This window comes from Oreochromis aureus, linkage group 15 (genome assembly GCF_013358895.1).
Source record: "Oreochromis aureus strain Israel breed Guangdong linkage group 15, ZZ_aureus, whole genome shotgun sequence".
Taxonomy (NCBI): Eukaryota; Metazoa; Chordata; class Actinopteri; order Cichliformes; family Cichlidae; genus Oreochromis; species Oreochromis aureus.
In genome coordinates, this window is record NC_052956.1 from 1,884,820 (window position 1) to 1,907,134 (window position 22,315).

Below are 22,315 nucleotides of genomic sequence, written 5' to 3' on the forward strand. Positions count from 1 at the left end.
TATAAGGAACAGAAAAGCGCAACCCGGAAAGGAAATCTCTGATCCACCACAGCAGCAGCAGCAGCCTGCCCTGAGGGTGTTACAATAATCTGGATCAAATTGAGGAGACCGGACCAGCCGTGCGAGATGAGGCTGCATCAGTTCAAACATATGGACCTGGTGCAGGCTGACAGACTGGAGGCCTAATTATACAAGCATCTCATAGAGACTGGACTGCTCTCTGCGAAGAAAAACAGCCCAGCCGGCGCAATTAAAAATCAGCAGACAGAGCAAAGGGCCATTTTTATTTATGTGTTTATTTATTTATTTATTTATGTGCAAAGGCATTAAAATATAATATAACTGCAAACTGAGACAAATATTAGATAGAGACCATCTATTCATGGGCTCACACTGGCTGTGATGCCAGGGAGTGTTAGACCACACCCACAGCATGTGAAAATATTACACACACACTTTATATGTGTGTGTGTGTGTGTTGGGGGGTGGGTAATGTGCCCACTGACTGTCTGACCTGCTTCCAGCGTCCTGTACTCAGAGCTCACAGGGTTACAGGACCGTCGTAGAACTGAACCTGTCAAGTTTCCTGATTGTATCTGGAATATTTGCAAAGCTGTTTATCCACAAACAGACAGACGGAGCAACAGTCACATCTGCCAGAGGTCTTGAAACCACAGCGGGGGTTCTAGCTACATTATGAAGCTCACTTAACACATGATAGCAAACACACACAGAAAGATAAATGTATGATGTGATTGATATAGAATGAACATCCATCAATCCAATTTTCTTCCACTTATCCAATTCAGGATTGCCTGAGGGGGGCGGGGCTTTGGCTACGTGCAGTTAAACAGTCCGTGTGGACGCCAGTAAAGGAACTACTGGCTGAATTACCACCAGCAAACATAGATGACACTTTTCCTTTTTAGTAACTTCGGGGATACTAGCAGCACTTAGGTTAGTTACCTGTTGTTTTCCTCAGACAACAGCTGATGAGTTCACAGCTATAGACTGTGCTGCTGTTCGTCATCTCCCTGTGCTCCTCTTTTCTCTCGTCTCTCTGCCCTCACCCCAGCTGCTCACAAGCACACGGATTCCCCTGCTGGAGCCGAGTTGTCGTGGAGGCCTCTTCCTGCTACAAGAACGTTTTTCCTCACCAGATCTTGCTCACAGGGAATTATTGGATCCACTGTTTTCTCGGTATAAAGTTTCTGGGTCTGTCCCTAACAAACGAAAACTACTGCAGTGAATGAGCACTATTTAAGGATTGAAAGGAAATGCAAATGGCTGAGGGGTTGTAGCAATAAAGATATGTTAACTATACAAGTGACAGTTGTTATAACAGAAATAATGTTTCTTTACTTTTGGAAAGAGTAGTAGAGAAAATTCTTAGACCACAAAGGCCATTCAGTAGCTACTATTGTCTATGATAAGCACTATAATTATTAGTATTACACTCTTACAATATTGGGGGATGAAAAGAATGATTTAACAGGGCTTAGGTATCCTTACACACAGGTAAGTGTCACCAGAAACTCTAAATCCTCCTCGTCCATCATGCAACCTGATAGTGTTTGTCACTCAACCCCTCCAGCCTATTCTACACCCATCTTTTTCAAACTCTGCACCAGTTTTATCATTTTGTCTCCGAGCCTGATTACATCACTATGACATCATCACAGTGATTTTGTCAGACTTGACAAAGCTCCTTCAGAGCCGTAGAGGACATTATGTAACTGTTTTCCCAGGCTGAGTTCAAATGAAAACGTGGTAAAGGGATTTTGATGTTTATCGGAGGAATGTCTCCTTAATGTGACATTAAAACTTCCTGCTACCTGTAAGAAATAACTGTGCATGTGGAAGCATTCAAATGCTAATTGACGCCGCTCTTTTGAACTACTTTTACCTGGTGTTCTGATACAAGCGCTGTCATTTTTATCTTTGATCTACTGCGTTAGGCTCTCATCCCCTCTCCAAGGATTTTCAAGGTTAGTTCACACGCAGCTTCTCGAGAAAACACACGATCTTAACAAAGCCAGTTTCACCAGTATTTCAGCCTTAAGCCATTTCAGGTGAGAACTCCCTCTCCCTTTCAAAGGCTTTTGGGCTTGTCAGTGATATTGATTGTTTTCTCTCGGTGCGCAGGCTTTGCATTAAATGTTGTGAAATTTGCAGACGCAGTTATGCACAGAGCAGAGAAACCACCAGGGTAAACTTGTGAAGATGCTATAGGCTTGGATGAAATAGAAAAGGACATGAATTTTATGAAACATCGATCGGCTAATTTGTGCCTCGTGTGGGAGGGTTCGCTGGATGTGTGTTAAAGTTAAAGTTAATCACAGTCTGCTGAATTTTACTAACACTTCACACAGACCAGGGGCAGCATTTAATCCGTGTTCAGGTGTTTTCAGATGCGTGCTTCGGTTCCTCCTTCTTCTGTTCCTTCTGCCTTTTGGCTGCTCCCTTTAGGGCTCACCTGCTTCAGTCTCACCCTATCCCTGGCAGGGGCGGAGCTAGAGAAATGTTCTTATGGTGGTATGGAAAACAAATAGGGTGGCAAAGTCAGTCTTTTTTAAATAACACATATACAGGAGTTATAATGGTCATATATGGTTCAAATACTTCACATACCCTTTCAAACATATTCTATAACTTTCTTATTTTCTTTAGCCCACATAATTAAAGATTTCAGTCACATAAAACATGTGAATTTTGTTTATGTGTGCTGTATAGCCTGTATAATAAATAAGTATGTAGCCCAATAAGTATACAATCCAGAAAGCTACACAACATGAGGTTGTGTAGCTTCCCCCCCCCCCCCATGCCACCCCTGTAGATCTTCCTCTGTCACATCAACGCTCTGCATGTCCTCCTTCATTATATTCCTCCTTTCCTCTTTTCCTTCTACCTGGCAGCTCCATCTTCAACATCTTTTGCAGAGTATATCCAGCCTCCCTCCTCTGCACGTCCAAACCATGTCAGCCTCGCCTCCCTGACTTTGTCTTTAAACCATTCAACTGTTATGCTCATTTCTAACCCTCACTTTGCGTCTCTTGTTTACTGTCTGTTGCTTTGAATGGTTGAATCCACCTATTTAATTCGTTACCTCTTCCCCTTGCATGTTCACCTTTCCACTTGTCTCCCTGTCATTCACACACATGTATTCTGTCTTACTGTTCCCATTGAATTTCATTCCTCTTCTCTCCAGAGCATACCTCCACCTCTCCAGACTCTGTACCACCTGCTCCCTACTCTCACTACAGATCTGCAAACATCAGAGTCCACGGAGACTCCTGCCTGACCTCATCTGTCAGCCTGTCCATCACCAGTGTAAACAAAACAGGACTCAGAGCAGATCCTGTTTTTTCTTTCTTTTTTGTTGTTGTGCCAAACACATTAACTTAACAAAGACGAGCACTGCTGACTCTTTATAGGCTCATCTTGTTAGTCTTTTTCTTTTCTTTCTTGATTATATTTCATTATTACATTCATCTGTGTGGTTATACAATGCCGAAATTGACAGGGAAATCCCACGCCACCCTCCATGACCATGTCCCACAGAGGCCTGGTTTGGCAAGCCCCAAACCCACCCAGGCTCACACACACACACACACACACACACACACACACACACACACACACACACACACACACACACACACATACTGGCACTTACACAAACACATATAACAAGGCAAACAAAGTCAGATTCACATAGACACACATCCATCCACATCAGCCCACCTCCTGCAGATATGCATCACTGCTACACATCTACAAATCACTTTGCAACTCACCTCCAAGTCTGTCCGACAGGCTTGTTGTGCTTCTGCGTCTGCTAGGTTAGGTCTGGGGGACCTACAGTTTGTGGACAAAAAGTGAGCATGGACTTACAGAACTTCCAAAAAAAGATGACTACCTGTCCGTGCTGTCTGCAGTCGTCTGTATCTACAACAGACAGCTGTTGTCATAAATGCCTGCTCTGTTTTGTGCTGTGGTGTTACTGCTGCTCTCCCAACCTCTGGCTATTCATGTGTACACACAAAGGGCAGGGAGGTCCCCAAACAGAGCTGCCAAAATAAATTACTATAAATGGAAATAACAAATATCAGAAGAAGAAAAAAGAATCCCAACTCTTATTCTGTACACAGATCTTTGATAGTACTTTATTTCTGCATGTGGTGTTTTTGTGCCTCTCAGTGGCTCAGACACTAACACACACTTCAATGAAACTGCTTTTTTTGCAGGTAATATGCAGTTTAGTTAAGACATGAAGTCTGTTGTATGTTTTATTTACACTGGATGTTTGGTGCTTTGTAATCTTTTCTATCTGTATTGTCATCAGCATATGTCTAGGACCTGTGATTTGATGGGTCCTTCAGACCAAATTCCCTCTTATGTTATGTTTACCAATCATTACTTCAGCGATTATTACTTTGTCCCTAACGGAGACCTCGAGAAATGCAAAACAGGCAATTTTTGCATTCCAAACCTGCAGTTCCTCTAGTGGCCACTTGAGGCTGCCCAACTGTGGCGCATTTAGAAGCATGTGTGCAATATGCTTTTGTCCTCTATGAAAAGTTATGTGCTCATCTACCCAGATACATGAGTGTGTGGACAGAGGTCGGCCTGAAGCCTGTGACTTCCAAGTTCTGAGATCCCTGGAATTCGACATTAAGCCCCAGCTGTGCTGACATAAATCACTAAACTGGACCTATCCACCATGTTTTTACTTGGAGCATTTTCATTGATGATCTGAAAAAACAAACACACAAACAAAATCCTTGCTATGGTACAAAGTTTAATAGTTTAACTATTTAGCGCTAATTATACAACATGAGCGTGTGTCTGTTGAAGCTCGCTGGTGTTAGCTGATAGTACTCCATCATGGCAATGGCTTTAAAATACAGTTAAAACCAAAGGACGACATCTCAGTGACCCCATCCATCTGAAAATAGTCGACTAACAAAAAGTCTAATTTCTTCCTGTTATCCAAAACACAGAACCTACATTTTTAAGGAAACAATTTTCAAACACTAATGTGCAGAGTACACTCACATACACTCATGAAGTAGTCTGGAAATGAGAAAATATTCAGAGGCAGACTAACAGATTTTTTATATCGATTTACTAGATTTGTTTTCAACCAGAAGCAGCAGCCGGATGCAAACGGCTGTTTACTTAAACAGCCGTTATTCTATAAATCAGTCATGAAAAACCATTATTGCATATTTTTCCCTGAACAGCTGAACTGTTCTTAGATCTTATTTACAGCATAGCATTTGCAGCACATGGTAGATGACTGCTCACTCTGTCATCATTGAATGTGTATAGATATATATATATATTCGCTGGACTGAGTGAGAGGGTATTTGTGTTTAACCTGAAATTATGCTGGTTACCAATCCTGTGCTGTGGTTATTCCCACTCTGTCACAAAGACTAGCCAAGCAAAAGGGTTATCTCGCTCTTTTTCAGCTTTATCTCCTCAGCCATATTGTGCCTCCAGTCCAATTCCTGCCTTTTAAAGTCTCTGGTCTCACTTTTTCTTCCTTTTCGTGACAGATTGAAAAAATGAATTACTCTTTGTTCTTCACCTGGGGGAATTCTGAAAAGCAGTCACTCCATTTTCAGCAGGTGATTCTCTTTCTGCATGGCTTAGAAAATGGCACAATGAATACCAAAATCTGACAGTAGACAATAAATTAGAGTAGAGGCAAATGTAAACATAATTAAATGCGTCCTGTGGGCCCCAAAGCCTGGTGCACTCCAGCGTTCATGGACATTAATGCAGCCTGCCTTCTTGATTTGGACTCAAATTGATCATTTTATGCACAAAATGTGTGCTATTAAAGCATACCTAAGGGAGGGAGCTGTCGCCGAATGTCCGCCCCGCATTCACATCCAACTGGAGGCAGAATCTTGGAAACCATGACTGCCTTAAAAGGAAGAGGAGGAAGTGGGAGAAAATGAAAGTGGAAGACAGCAAGGCTGTTAATAATTAATTCGGCAGAGTTTTGGTCCTAGGAGGCCAGAGGAAAATATATTGATGTTAGAAAAATGCTAATTAAAGAAAGGCGCTCACTTTGGTTTGGAAGGCATCCGTCTGCCCAGGCAGTTTGAAATCTCACTGCTGCCTGGGCTAATGGTGCTAGTTATGCCTTTGGGGAAACACGGCATGAAACACAGAGGCGGGTGCTAATGAGTCTTGCGGACCTCTCCGGCACACAGGATGAATGGGAACGATGGAGAGAACACACTGAAAGGAAAGAAGGAGCCGCTCTTGGTGGAAGATGATTCATATTCTTTGGAAATTTCATGGCAAACGAGGGAAGAGGGATCCTTCGGTGGGTAAAACTGGATTGACATGCACCCCACAGACTCTCTGCTGGCAGCCAATATCGAGATGCACTGCAAAGAGATCAACAGAGAGCGCACCATGAGCAACATATTTACACTATTTGGTTTCACACAGCATGAGAAAGACAGAGGAAGCAACGTGGGGGGAAATAAAGACCACAGTGATACAGAAACAATCAAATTACTTGTTTATCCACATCTATGCCCCGGTTCCCGCAGGTGCGTGGTCAGAGTATATATCCTAACAAGAAACAACAGTCTATAATCATGATAGCTGCGCTTTTGTTTAGTTTGGGCTAAAAACTATCAATAACGCTGTTTCTCATGGATTTTACTGGGTCATAATAGCTGATTGGCTATTTATACATATTTATAATCATAAACTGTTAGCTTATGTCTTCTTTTCTGTTTATGGTGACATCATATGACAATATTGGCCCTCGTTCACTAATATATTTGTGGAAACGTTCTTACCCTCTGCACACAAAATCCCCATCAGATTAATGACACGTGTGCACCGGCCAATTTTTTCCACAGTGCATGTGTTGAATCAGTGAATCAGTCTCAGTCCACATTCTGCCTGCAGTCTGCACACTACCTGCATACCTCCACAGCCCTTTTACACCATACAGTGGGGGGGGGGCTATTTGAGCCCCTGCCGAATTTGTAAGTTTGCTCACTTACATGCAAATGAAGAGTCTCTAATTTCTCTGGTAGTTTAATTTTAATGGTGAGAGACAGGATATCAACTGAAAATCAAGAAGAAACGCATTACGTGAACGTCATAAATTGATTTGGATGTCAGTGAGTGAAAGAAGTTTTTGATCCTCTACAACCTGACTCCTGCAGATTGTCATTGAGTTTGGCTGTGAGCCACATGAGCGTGCAGCCAAACTCAATGACATGCAAATCACTTTATAACTTTTATGTAATGTTTTTTTTCTGGATTTTTGATTGATATTCTGTCTCCATTAAAATGAATTCACCAAAAGAATTTAGAGACTGTTCATTTCTTTGTGAGTCAGCAAACTTACAAATTCAGCAGAGGATCAAATAATTTTTTCCCCTCACCGTATAAGCAATGACGTTTACCTCGAGGTGAAGCAGAGAGAACGCTGTACTGCTAAGGCAAAAAAGCAGGAGAAGGTCCGACTTTAGTCTCACTGCAGCAATGAAGCACAACAAAGCACAGGTGCAATTCTCTCAGTGCAGAAGAAGACAGTCACTCAATTAAATTCAAATTCACACAAATGTGTCTATAAACAACAAAATCAACTGTTTCCATATTACATTTGTTCCAATTTGCCGGTGTTGAGTAAATACCAACAGTAAACTGCAGTTGTAAATATGTAAATTATGAGACTGTGTTGTAACATTGTAAAAATCAAACACACCTCCTTGAAGATAAATGTTTAATCAGAACATCAGAGTTTGGTGAATCTGGAAGGATTTTAATTATGTTCCTGAGACAAAGTGAGCAGTTAAATGATCCTGTCTGAGAAATAATAACAGCACAGCTCCCCCAAAGGGCAAGATCAATACAAAAAAGTGGATTCTTTTATTACAATGTGATGACATCAGCCTGTTGCATGTGTACATGTCTCTTCATGCAATATTTTACTGGTTTCTTCGCATTTTCACCGTGGATGCTAACAGTGAAGGTCGAGACAAAGTGCCTAGCCAACCTAAATACTTGTGTCCTCCGAGGCATATTATATTGTTGTGAAGTTTGAAAACAATCCATAAGAAATTGTAGCTTATATAAAGTATTTACTGATTTTCACATTTGGTGTGACCCGATCTCTCTCTCTCTTTCCTAAGGTCCACTGTTCCTCCACTTCTTCCTGTCCAGAGCGTCTTCCAGTGTGATGTTCGCAGCCTTCATATCCTCTTCGATTCGGTCCATCCAGTGCTTTTTTTCCTCATCGCTAGGGTCAACATGGTCGTACCATCGGAGCCTGGTGTGACCCGATATTCATGTTGGTTGGTCAGTTTCTACCAACACACAAAATTTGAGCACAATATCTTGAAACTGTGGTTGCTACACTTCTAACAGACAGATAAACAGAAAACCAAACTGAACCAGCTACACACTTCACTTCTTCAGGGAAACAATAATAGTAGTGATGGTAGTAGTATTAGTATTCAATTCAAAAATGTGCTTTTAAATTTTGTAAGAAAGCCAGAGCTTCATTATTTGCTTGTGTGCATCGTCTGAGGCACTTTAAAAAGTTGTTTGTAAGGTAGAAACAGTTCAGGTACTCGTGTGTGTGTGAAGTGTTCGTAAGCATGGTTTACACACACATTTGTGCACAGTTGTTTATAAATGAGGTCCATTCTTCATTATGTAACACATCAATAATCACAGAAGTGTATATAGAGAGAAGACATGAATATGAAACATATTAGAAAGTAATTATCTTGCCTTTGCATTTGGTGCATGTTCTATGAGACGCAGTGCTTATAAAGAGGATATTGTGAAAGAAAATAAAAAACTAAAAAAAAAAAAAAAATCAGTTGCATGATAAGAAAACATACAAGTCCAGTGTTTTCAAAACTGGATGAGTAATTAGGAAAAAGAGCCGTCTGAAAATTAGGACCCACTTTTTCCAAAATTCAGGTGCCAAAATCTAACTGACTCATTTCCGGTTAAGAAATGACTCAACTACATTAGAAACTTGTGCCAACCAACAGTTTTAGGTAATTTTAAGCAAAAGTTAAAATCCTCAGGATGAAAAGGTTAAGAAGAAGTTCAGCAGGTAATATTAACAACTTATCTTATGTGTGTAGCCATTTGGTCAAGCTGGTTTTCAGACTGTAATTATAGAGCTGCATTAAAAGTCACACCGTTGTGACCGTTTCCATATCGAATTTAATTACCATTCATCCAACAGATGTGGAGGTATTTTCAGGTTCAGAATGACTTTAATCCCTGATGGTGCTTCTTTTGTGACAGCTGCTCAAATATTTTAAGTGGAAGAAGCACTGAGTCTGGATTCTCACACACAGAGCGACAGACTGCTGCGTGGCTGCTTTCCTTACCTCTGTCATATTTATTCTGTTTGCCAAAACCATCTTTAAGCTGATGGAACTGATGTGAATTTGGAGCATTTCTCTGTATCAGTGCATGTATGTAACAAAACATGTATAATCGTTGGTGTGCACTCGATTGCACCGTGGGGCCTTTAGCTTGCTGTCCAGCAGTCTCACCTTGTGTGTGATGGCAGGAGGATATCATCAGCCTTTAGATACTGTGGTCTGGATCCACTGCTTTTTTCCTCGTTTCATTTCATTCCTCTTCTTCCTGTTGGTATCCTCTGTTGCTGACGTTCTGGTCATGATGGATTTCCCCTGTTTTTGGTCCTTGATTGAAAAAAAAAACATGAGAGTCTCGTGAAGAACCATCCACTAAGGCCAGTAGTGTCTGTATATAAATCTCAGCCTTCTTTACACTTTTACTACAACTCTTCACTTTAACCTCCTCATAGCACCATCAGAAAGAACATTGTTGTCTCTTCACAGGTACCACACTTTCTCAATGGGGCCATGCACTCAAGGTACTGCTATTGAACCCGTGACATGAGAAAACAAGTCGTAAACCTCTGGTGACAATTTTTGACCCCAGTGTAATAATGGTAGAAAAACTCTGGTGCAGGCTACTCGTTGCTTATTCTACACACCTGGAAGCTTACTACAGTAGGATTTGTTTAGCACTGTTCTAGTTCTGACCAGTAGAACCTTTAACTATGTGACATTTGCTGATGTAACAAACACACTGACTAACTTAAAATGTTGAAATCGAATTAAAACATCAACATTTTTACCAAGTATGTAGCCTAGACACCCTGTAGTGCTGTGGATCATACATGATATGTGCCTTTTTGCTGCTTAAAGGGTACCGTAAGGGAGACCAGGGGTTCCATTAGCCTTTCTTGACTGACTGGTTGGGAATTAAAAACTAAAATGAAGGAAAACACACATTGGTTGATAGTGATTCTTTATTAGGTTTATTTGGGTTAATATTTAAGTGACTGCTCCTTAAATGTGAAGAGACCGGGGGACTGGCCATCCTCAGTGTTGCCAACTTAGTGACTATGTCACTATATTTAGCGAGTTTTCAGACCCCTCTTAGCAACTTTTTTTCTAAAAAGCAACAAGCAACAAATCTGGTGACTTTTGCTGGTGTTACTGGAGACTTATGACGACTTTTTACATGAAAGCACGTATCACTCTTACTCTCAACAAGCAGCGGATGCTTCCGTGGGCACCTCACCTGTGCCAAAGCACTCACAGGTGGCGGATCGTCCTCACGTAGAAGTCTCCTGCTGTCAGAGCAGGAGATGTTGACCCCTAAGCGTCCAAACTGCAAATGAATCGCGCATGAGCCGCTGCTCCCACATTTTGTGAATCAGAAAGTTTAAAACTACTTAAAAACACATAAACACAAAGTAACTCCGCCAGAGTGCCTACTTTTTGGTACTTTTGCCAGTACCAAGCCCAGATAAAGGAGGTGGGTTGGAATTGTGACATTAAAAAATCAGTTTTTAAAAGAATATAATTTGTAGTTCTAAATATATTTTAAATGCATTTAGGGTGGTTTTTTTACTCACTTTATGTCTCTTCCACGATGTTATTTCTCTCTCCTTCAACTTAGGTTACAATTACATAAGCATGACCAATCATGCAAATGACATCATTTGGCGACTTCTAGGACAGCCAATAGTGATTTTCCTTACTGAGGAGTTGGCAGCACTGGCCATCCGACCCGTGTCAGGAAGAGAACCTGAGTCAGAGCTGTTCACATTTAATCATTTGTCTGTAACCTAAATTATTTGGATATGTAAAAAGAGAAGTGGTGACATCACTCATCTTTCCTGGTTGCTTCTTTTGCAGGATGTGGAGCAGAAGAGTAAAAGCAGCTCAATCACCTGCTTATGAGCTCCTGGAGCGAACCAATGCGCCAGGCTAGGGGGAGTGTGGTTAAGGTGTTTTAATGTATATAGAAGTGGTTGACGTCAATATGTTATTGAGTTATTTATAGGACTTGTTACAAATCTAATTATGTCTATGATGTGTTATATTGTTGTTGATGTTTTCTTATGGGGAGGTTTATGTTTTCATTTGGTTTATTGACCCCAGACTTGGTCTATTCCAGATGCTCACCTGAATCAGGTAGAGTATAAAAGGACGCAATTCCCTTTTAGAATGGTGGGGATTCTTTCATGTGTCAACATGTGGTCTCTTTAATAAAGTCTTTCATTTGATGGATACATTTTACTCCAGTCTTGTGCTATTTTATTGGAAGTGACCCATGACCACAGGTACACACAGTTAACCCGAGGTCTACTAATTAGGCCAGATGGATGTGTATCCTGTGGCCTATCCTGTCTGTGGATTGTAGTGCAAGGATAGTGCAAGGATAGAAATGCAAACATAGATCGTTGCATTAATAAAGAATAGGCTTTTCCTCTACTTTGGTCTTTCTCAGAGCCTAGAGAAAGAGTCACGAGATCACTGAAGCAAAGAGTAGATATTCAGCCATCCTAGGTGATTAATGTAAACAGTCTGCACTTGTGTAGAGCCTTCCAGCTTTCACTAGGCTCTACAAATGGCTTTACAATATGTTTCTCATTCACGTACTCACCCCAAGCAACAATGAAGGCAGAGCTGCCATGCAGCGTCTCCACTGAGGACACTTGGGTAAACGGAGGGGCCGGGTATCGAACCGCTCCACCACCTGAACCCCCGCCTCCCTACGGAATGTCTTTACAAAATTCGTTCATCATCAAACAGCAGTCGAGATATTTCAGCCCTGTCCAAGTCACAATTATGCAGAAACAATCAACTAGCAATCAACTTTGTGCGCCTGTTTCTCATAAGAGCTCGGTCAAATTACACACTGTGATTTGTGCTTTCTGTCAAACATCCCCACACATTTCCCAGGATAGTAGAAGAATAGCAAATAAATGACAGTCATTAAGTATTAATTTGCAGGCTTGTATGAATTCTTGACATTTGCCTCAGGCAAATAAGGTGCAGTGCAGAAACAAATTAAGCATCCCTGTTTATATATGTTTCTTACGTGGCACGTAAAGCTTTCAAGCGCGCATCCTGTGCTTTCTTCTCCAACATGAAAAGAATGTGTTCCTGTAGGTGGTGTTTACTCGATGTTCTCAAAGGACTTTATTCAAATGATCTTCGTGTGTTGGTTTCTTTGATCTCTGGAAGTAAAGTGGATTTATTGTAGCATATTACACTACTCTAACTCAAATGGCAAATATGATGATGGTAGCCGCTGAAGTAGCCTTCCACGTGTAAAGTACTTATTTCTTTACCTTTAATTGCAAATTTCTGTCTGATGTGTTCCAAGAGCGTCCGCTGGCATAACCGCTGCGGCTTCCTGCTTCATTAGACGCCCTCCACAGCTTAATAAAACATAAGTGTCTTATATCCTGTACAGTATTCTATTTTTGTTGCATCAGAATAGCAATGTGAGTACGGAGGAGAGAAGCCACCTTTTGTAGTGGCAGATCGTCAGGAAGACAAGAGGATCCGATCTTCCCCGTTCTCCTTCTCTTTTAGCTGGAGCTGATTATATTTCCATGCCAGGCCTCGCACAGTTCCTTCGTGAAATGAGCGATCCGCGTAGGTGATCAAATCGAAAGCAAGTACATCAGTGCAGATATCAGATCAGCAGATAACTTAAATAACTTGACAAAGATTAGACTTTGATTGGACATGGAGATTGTCTTATTGATCTCTGTGGCTCCGTCAAACGTGATATGATCGTTACTTAAATGTGTCCCATTAAACAACATTCAGCTCCTCACTCATTTTTCCAGTGATGCAGAATAACTAAATGCATTTCCTCCACAATCACATACACAAGTACAGCTTTGATGCCCCGATACCTGATTCATGTCTCTGCTTTTACTAAAAAAACATTAACAGGCACTAAAAGAAATCGATAATTTCCTTAATTTTTATTGCAGCACTGTAATTAAAATGGCACAGCAAGAGGCCACATTTCAGTTAGATCCAGCTGTTTTTGCAGCAATGACAATTAAAAGTCAAACAATTACAATCTGATTGTTAGAAGTGCAGACTTTCACCTTCAATTCAAGCAGTTTAACAGAAGAATAGCTCAACTCTTTAGGAATTACAGACATTTTCACATTTTGTACCATTTCTACAAAGTGCTAAACGGTCATCTTTAGGGTAAAGCAGCGGAGCCCAACCCCCGGGCCACGGACTTGTACCGGCTGTGAGTTGTTTGGTGCCGGGCTGCGAGAGTTGAGGCTCGGGTGTGAAATTTATGGTTTTCAGGGGTTTTATCAGTTTTTATCGTTATTTTTTAAATCGTTTTTATCGTTAACTCGGTTTCCATGTGTTATGAATAAATCTTCTTTTTTTGGTACCGGTACTGGTTTTATTTTGTTGTATTTATCCGCAACACCTTAAAGGCCAGTCCGTGAAAATATTGTCGGACATAAACCGGTCCGTGACGCTCCAGGTGCCTGGCTGCAGTCACAGTTCTGACTCAGTCACATCTTCCTGTAACTCGCTGCCACACACTCATATATAGCATTTTTCTACTCTGCCTGAATGCTTCATTCACCCAGGCACCTTTTTCTTTGCTAAGTGCTTTCCTTTAGCATTCTCACTCCAATAAACAGCTCAGGAACTCTGTGTTTAGATCTTACCCAAACAGACTGGAGCAGTCAGGGATCAAACCACCAACCTTCCCGAGATACAGCCGCCCTGCTCGAGGCTTCCATCACAATGTAAAGATTTCAGGAAACAACAATAAATGTGTCTTAATCACAGTCATAAAGTTACTGCTCAATTTCATGTGGCCAGTTCTTCCTCTAAGAAGTTGGACTTGTCACCAGCGTACAAAGGGCGGGGACGACACCAAACGGAAGCTTATGACCCGAACTTAGTGGGAATTCTTACAATCCCCCATCTTTATCAAGAGTGGGGCTCAACAGGTTACCCACACCTCTCATCACAGGATAAACACATCCTGGATAAAGGACAAACATCCACTCAGTGTGCAGACATCTAAGGGCATCACAGACCTGTTATTATGCAGAAAGTGCATGATAATATTTACTGATGGAATTAGGAGAAATGTTTTGGAGGGACTGAATTTAGAGTTCCCAGAAGAACCCGTGCAGACACGAGGAGAACACGTAAACTCTACATCGACGGCACCAGCACCGCCCTGCTCCTGTAGTCATGTGTTTCTAAACAAAATGAAATCTGATTCACCTGAAAATGGTCGGCATATCTTCACTTCAGCAGGAACCCGGCTGACTGAGGACTGAAAGGACTTCAGTCGGGCCTTTAATTAAAACTGAAGCTTATTTCTTCCATTGTTGCTGTAGTGCTGCTTATGTAAATGATCTGAATGTCAATCTGTCACTGTGCATTCCAGGAAAATCCCAGAATCCCTGCTGCACAGCAAAATCATACACATCACAGTTGGAGCGTTAAGCCGGGGAGCCAAACGGTTAATGTTCTTCGGTGCTCGTCTAACAGTCGATGCCGTAGGTCATTAGCATTCACAGCAGCTCTCTGCTTCCCCCTTGCCATCAGTCCCACTTCATCAGTTAAACATCGAGCTCCTAACCCTGGCTTTGTTTGGTGGGAGCGTCCATGTCTGATAAGGGCCCCCCTGATACGTCTGACATCATTAATCACCGGCACCGTGGGAGGACAGTGGGCAGGTTGCAAGGAGCAAGTATCACCATCCTTCCCCGCAGATCCATTTTAACGGTGCCGTGCTCCTAATTAATGGAGCCTGCCCCGTCTCTTCACACTTATGCCTCAAAATGCACGCGGCGAGGGATGTAAATGATGGTTTAAGATTTCTGCTCTCAGCTGGACAGATAGCGTGAATCGACGCGGTGGCTGCGTGCTTCCACTGTATGCCAGGGGAAAAAGAGTGGAGCTTCAGTGGACAGAAAACTGATATTCCCACATACTTGAAAGGTGTAACCACAAATGTCAGCACCATCAATAATGCGACCTTGTTGGTGACCATTTTTCTTCCTCGCATTAAGCAGCGGCGTGAAGGAGAGCCGTTAAAACAGTCAAAGTGGGAGAAAGATAAAACACGCAGCCAATTTTTTACCGCAGATAGGAACTGCTGCTGGAACCCAGTTTAATTCCTCATTACTGAGGATGTGGTGCACTGGTTCACCACTCAGAAAGCTTCACCTCACGTTTGCTGTCACAGCCGTGAGCGAGCTGGTTCTTAAGAATCCAGAGATGAGCTTAAAAAAGCAGATAATGTACAGTGAAAAGAAAAACAATGCTTAATATGGTGATTTTCTTCTTCTTTGCAGTCTTAGTTTGTTATTTTTCTAAGTTTGAATCTGTATATTTGCATAGAGATAAAACACCTGAGGGGAGGAGAAAAAAACTGCAAAACACAGAGAAATGCAAATGACTTGTGTTCAGGTGAGACTATTAAAAAAAGGTGTTACATAACACATTTCATCAGGAAGCCAATACATAAACAAAGGAGCAAATAGAAAATGTGTGTATGAATGTGTTAGCGAGTGCAGGAAATTATGTTCCTCCCTTTAGCACTTTTGCTCTGAGTTAAGGCGTGCTATCTCCATACTAATGTCTCCGCTCCAATCTTAACTGCTCCTGTCACTGCTCAAATTAAGGCTACTTAGTCATTACCCACACCTGAGGGCAAAAAAATAAATAAAAATAAAAGCTTACTCTGAAAAAGATGCTCTAGTCAGAACAAAATAAACCTCCTCATTAATTACTTGGAGTTTCCTGCTGCACACAGAGATTCCTTGTATTTTTATTGTTATTTTCTTCTCTCCTGAGGAACGTACCACAGAGAGCCTCTTTGCCAGGCTGAATATCACTGGCAGTAATACCACCTTTGAATCTAATAAACAGCCAATCACCATCATTCACATGGTACTACTTAGTCCCCTCAGAGATTTGCAATTGTACACTCACAACAACCAGGGAAAGTTCAGTCATTGCTGGCAGGGGGTTAGCCCAACGACTGCAGTGAAAATAGCCCCAATCAAAGTACTTATAACACAATTATGCTATGTGGTGACCAAAAATAGGTTTATTTCTCAGTTCTCTTTATACAGATAAAAATCATTGGATTAAATTGCATTCCAGCAGCAACAGATTGGTTTTCACAGGCTTCAGAGGGGCTACGGAAGAAAATGAAGGTGTCTGTAGAGCAAGGAGAGGCATGTGCTTCATTTTGCTCTACAAAACAGCGCTATTGAACATTCCAGGTACCTGGCAAATTTGGTGTCAAGATGCATGAAAGCCTACCTTGAATTTCAAAAGAATCCTTTCTGAAAAGAACTGAACGAGTCAAAAATCTAGTCAGTTTTCTTCCTTTATGGGAAGTTGGTTGCTGTGGACACATTAAAATCAACTGTCTAAATGCTACTTATATAGTGCTTATCTACTCTGTTCACTCAAAGCTCCAGCTGTTCACCTATTCATAAAAGCACTGAAATACTCACACTACCAATTAATGTACTGGGGGCAACTCTGGGTTTGGTATCTTGACGACCTGCCGTACCTTCTGACCCACAGCAGCCCTAATGTTGAGAAAGTCACGCCTGGGGAGCCAGGACGTCTCTGAACTTGTCCTGGACATGGACATGGGACCCCTTTAGTCTTCCTGTGGGGTGGCTGTAGCTCAGGAGGTAGAGCAGGTCTACAACTAATGGGAATGTTGGTGATTTGAGCTCTTTCTGCTCTGGTCTGTATGGCCGAATATCCTTGGGCAAGATATTAAACTCAGACTGAATGAGACATGTTGAGCAGAGTGCTCTGAGTGCTTGAACAGAAAAGTGCTATATAAGAATCAGTCCATTTAGCATGCTTTGTGTGCAGTTGGCCTGTTGGTTGCTGCTTCCATGGACCAGGCTTAATGATTTGTGTTGACTCATGATTTATTGTTGGAATCTTTATCTTGCTTAAGTGTTTTTCCATTTCCCGAGTATCTTCCCTTCTCCTGTGCTCCCCGATTCCCCAGTCTGTGTCTTACTTTTGTGCATGTGAGCGCACTTTTTGGTCTCTCCTTCAGTTTACTTCCATGTTTATTTTGAAAGTTGCTTCCTAATGTAGCTGTGTGTGATTTTAATCCTCCCTTTGTTCCTTTCCTGCCCTTGTTATTGTTTTGATTGAGTTCACACATGCTTTGTTAATCCCCTCCCTGGTGTGCGCATATTTCTCTTTCAGTCTTTGTATTTCTCAAGCAGTTTTGCAATATGGTTGGCACATGGTAAAGTCATAACCACATAAATATCAGCACTGGTTTCCCAGCAGTGCTTTGCAAAATAAAGAGATGAGTGGTGCAGCTCACCTATCACAGGTTTTTATGATGTGGCGATTGCTATTTGCTGTTCTTAGACCATAATATTCCTCAAGAACAGCAAAATGAACTAAAAGTGGAAAGAAATGTTCAGAAACTCAGATCTGCAAATTTTGTCTGTGCTGATGGAACCAGTCCTGGACTGCTGCAGTGTAGCTGTGACGTCAGGTCTCCTTGCGGGGAAATATTTTAGATCTTAAAATCATTTTGATCCTCTAACAGAGGGATGGAACGAGAGATCTTCCAGGAAGTACGACACTCTTCCTTATTCTGCTTATTCTCTTCCCACTCCAGACTAGGTTAGGTGATCACCATAAGTTACCATGGAGATCAACCCTCAAAAGAAGTACGTTTGGAAGATTGAAAACCTGAGGTTAAAACTAAAGTGGCCTTGCATCGTTCAGGCCTGAGCATGCCTTAATGCCTTGAGCCTGACATTATTAACATTCGACTCAATGGATTAGACACCAAACCTCGTGCAACAGAAACCGAGCACATGAACTCCTACATCCATTTCAGTCAAAGAAATACTACGAGGCCTCTTCACTCTCAGCTGTCTTCCAAAAATAGTAGTGATTAAATAGCAGATAGAGCCTGCTCCTGGTGCAGGGACCTGCTCAGCGCAAGGAGTTTGATGTGTGTAATAAAGTGAACGCCTTTATTTTTACAGCACCTTTGGAAACTTTTTACAAGACAGGATTTTGAAAAGACTAATCGCGTCTTGCTAGAGCATCTTGCGCTGTGATCGGGCTCTTGCACAGTTAGGAGTTCACAGGTGTAGGCTGGAGCCGGACCATGCAAGGCTTTCAAACAAGCAGACAAAAGCTGAGAATCAATTGTTAAACCTACAAACCAACCAGTAGTAGGCAGCAGGGATTTCTTTCACATCTTAAAAGCCTAGCAGCAGTGCTTTGCATTTGTAATGGTAGTCTTCTACTCAAGGCTGATGGAAAGCACAAATCTTTCCTTGGGCACAACCGACCAATCAAATCCTTTTTTCTCAGTGAATCAAAATGTGCAACATAAACTTTTCATGCTTATCACTTATATTATTAAATTACTTAAACAGGTAATAATATAGGCCTAGATCAGGGTGTTAAGCATAAGGAGCCAGCTCCCATCCAGCCCAGTGGGCGGCTTTGGAAACTGTGAAAAAGAACCTGAATTTTGCACAAGTTTGACAACTTTTACTACTGATAAAGACCTCCGCCATTCATACGAAATTATATAAACAATTAAATGAAATTACAGTGTCACATCCGGGTGAGGGTCTGGAAAATTCCAGTTCCTGAGTCTCCTGGTATCCACCCCTGGGCAGGGCCACCATCACTTCTCCTGCTCTACTCACCCGGAGCTGGTTTGAGGCAATCAGGCCTTAGAGATTTAAGCTCCACGTTGACGTTCCCTCACCACCAGTTCGTCAGCTACCTGACGTTGGTAGTCGGCCTTTCATGATTCATGTTTTTGTCTCTACCGTTGTACTTACCTTGCTGTCTTGTGCTACAGTTCCTGGTCTCATGGCTCAGTCTCCTGGTTAAACTCATCGTCTCTCTTGTTTCACTGCCTGGAAAGCTCTTAGCGCCACACCACTCTGCCCTCTTGCCACCATTGCTCGTTGGATCCTCTGGAAAGTCGGCCATCTCCTTCTTTCTGCTCCCCTCAAAGCTCTCCTAACTCCTCCTGCAGCAAGCCATCAGTTCAGTTATACACACCTTCACCTGGGGCCAAAACCATGCTAACCCCTCTTTGTCCTCTCTCTTGCTACCGCCAAATATTACCTGTTACACTCCAGTTCCCCTCCCTAGTCTACGTTTCCACCCTCAGGTCGCCCCTCGCCAATTTGTTGTGTTACATTTAATGCCTCCTCTGTGTTTTGCATTTTGCTGCCTCTGCTCTGGGTTGCTGCACTTGGGTTCAGTTTCAGTACTGGCCTTCGGCCTGTTGTGACAAAAAGTTCTTATTTTTTCAATTTCTTCTAGGTTTTTTTGTTTTTTATATCGAACGGTTCCACAGTTTTAAAAAAAGGAAAAAAATGGATCTTTTCTATGAATTAAGGAGAGTTTCTGTTTTATAATTAGAAAACGTTCCTGTAAGAATGTTTTCTGTGTTATTTTTATTCCTTACAGTTTAAGTCGTGCTGACAGATTTCTTCTTATTTACTGCAGCAGCATGTATCATGTAAAAAAACTGAGACAAACTGTTGAAACTGTTTCTTTATCTTACGTTAAGATCTAGCAGTGAATCAATGTGTCGTTAAACTGCTACTGACAGATATCAGAGTTTATGCGGCTCACGATGTAAAAGGAGATTGACATCCCTGGCCTACTTAAATCTATTTTATTAAAATGTAGGTTTCAACATAATGATAGCATGTTGGCACAGTGGTTAGCACTGATCCTAGGTTTGAATCTCCCACCCAGGTCGGAGTGAATGTGAATAGTTGTCTGTCCTCTCCAGGATGTACCCAGCTGGATATCCTGGATGGATGCATGGATCTATTTCAACATATATTTTGAACTTGTGTTTTAGGCTTGAGTTTTATACCTTGCACATGCACATTTGCATTCATCTCCATGTCATAACAAATGAATTTTAAAACTCTTGACTTGGGTCAGCTTCTTAAAATAAAGTGTCATAAATATATGATGTAAGAGCCAAAAACTCACTGCCGTAAAGTTTGAGTTTCACTTTGAGCATTAAGCTGACAGTAGCTCAGCTTACAGTCAGGTTGTGTTATCATACATTGATATACGCAGAGTGTCGATCCACTGAGTGCTGCGCTGTAAGATCAGCTTGTATGTTGGATCAAACTGCATTGATTTGACATTGTGCATTAGAAAAGCTTTTCCCTCCTTCTATCAATCTGAACGACTCCGCTGCCGAATGCAGCAGCTTGTTAAAACCTCAACTTGAGATTTAAGTGGGGCACAATGGATCTATACGTACCTGGGCATGTACCTGGGGTCTAGCTATGCAGTTGCTCCTGCTCAGACGAGCATGAAGTGTGTTGTAGAATCTAATTGGAAAAAGGAGACCACACCTGAATCACTAGAGTGCTCTAGCGAAGAGAATACAACCCAATTTTAGGCCTCTTTTTTCTCACACTGTTGGATGATGGGACACTAAGACTAGACTCGAGAAGAGTGTTCTAAGTGTGTGTGTGTGTGTGTGTGTGTGTGTGTGTGTGGGCATGCCTGTGTGCGAAACTGTGGAGGTTCTGAAAACATTTCGAAAGCACCTCCAGCAGTATAAGTAATACTGAATTAGCATATTTATATTTTTATGCTGTAACCCAAACCTAAACATCTCTTTCAGCCTGAGCTCGTGGACACAAACTTTAAGCAGTTTTTTTATGCTATTTTCTACTCCTATAACGGCCTAATTAGCTGCTGTGGAAAGTTCGCCCTCTCGCACCTCTCTATTAAGAGACCCTGTGCTCTCGAGGGTTGGAAAAGCATAAGGTTGACAACCAAAACGTTCAGTTTCTGTGTGTGTATCGTGTAGGCGTGTGTGTCCGTGTCAGATTAAAGTAGACAGTGATGAAACGATTCCTTTCTGTTGGTAAGCACGCAGAGAGAAAACAGGCAGCAGGATCCTTGACACCCGAAACCCATGCGCCGGGTCTCACCACAGGAGGGCACTGCATCGAGTGTGAGTAATTGCATGTGTGAGTACTTTGCTGCCCTGTAGCTTCTAAGAATCCCCGTCATAATTATCTCCCCACACAGAGCTGCACACTCTCTCAGGCACACACGGCAAAACCACACTCTCATATTGTTCCAATATGTCTCTCAGGCGTGCTAATTATGGGAATCGAGAATTGATTTTCGTGTGCTGTAACATCCTTGTGGGTTGCGCTCGTGTTTTAACAAATGGGATGAGTTTCTGTGGGTTAAAAGGCTGCGATAGCCACAGTATACACAGTGAACATATTGGTCCATTAATCTTCTGCAGTCCTCAACAACAACAAACTCGTACACGTCATGCGCTTCTTCTGAACGAGGACAGGATGCGGTCCGAGTCCGTCCTCCCGTATTGGAAAATCATATTTGCTGACGCACAAACGCAGCCCAATCATTTACAGCACAACAACCAAACCAGCCGTCTCAGTTACACTTAAACAATTGAGTCGTGCCCACGCCCCCTGGCCCCCTGGCCCCCCAGCCCCAGCTGCGCCACCCCCGCACAATCCATAATGAGATTCCTTGTTGTTTTGCCATTGAAACTCCATGATGAACTTTAATGAGATGCTTTGGAAAAGATGAGCTCAAATCAGCACTTTTCCTTGGATTGCGGGCGCTGGCTCAGAGGAAGAAGAAGTGGAAAAAAAGAAGCTTTTGCCAAGGGATGGTGGTGGTGGTGAGGGGGGGCTGCATCGATCCATATGCATTGTCTCATTAATTTTGCCAGAGGTGTGGATTCCTCGTGATCAATATCCAGCGACTGCATCTTTATTCTTCTGTGTAACCTATTACTGTCTGTGAAATGCAAGGCCCGGGTAACAAGGCCAATCAATAGCATAGATGTATGATCTGTAAAGAAGGAAGCAATAACTAGTCAAAGGTACAGGGTG

At 42.1% G+C, this 22,315-nt stretch overlaps 1 long non-coding RNA gene across 2 annotated transcripts; it reads right to left on the reverse strand.

Moving 5' to 3' along the window:
* Positions 1-3,797: 3,797 nt before the first annotated feature.
* Positions 3,798-6,944, reverse strand: LOC120433360. 2 transcript variants are annotated; one of them, XR_005608516.1, is made up of 4 exons: positions 6,834-6,944; positions 6,085-6,410; positions 5,860-5,938; positions 3,798-3,858 (listed from the first exon to the last, which is right to left on the reverse strand). It is a non-coding gene; the product is annotated as an uncharacterized LOC120433360 (long non-coding RNA). The 2 variants fall into 2 exon arrangements; XR_005608517.1 differs by lacking the exon at positions 6,834-6,944 and adding an exon at positions 6,545-6,785.
* Positions 6,945-22,315: the final 15,371 nt, after the last annotated feature.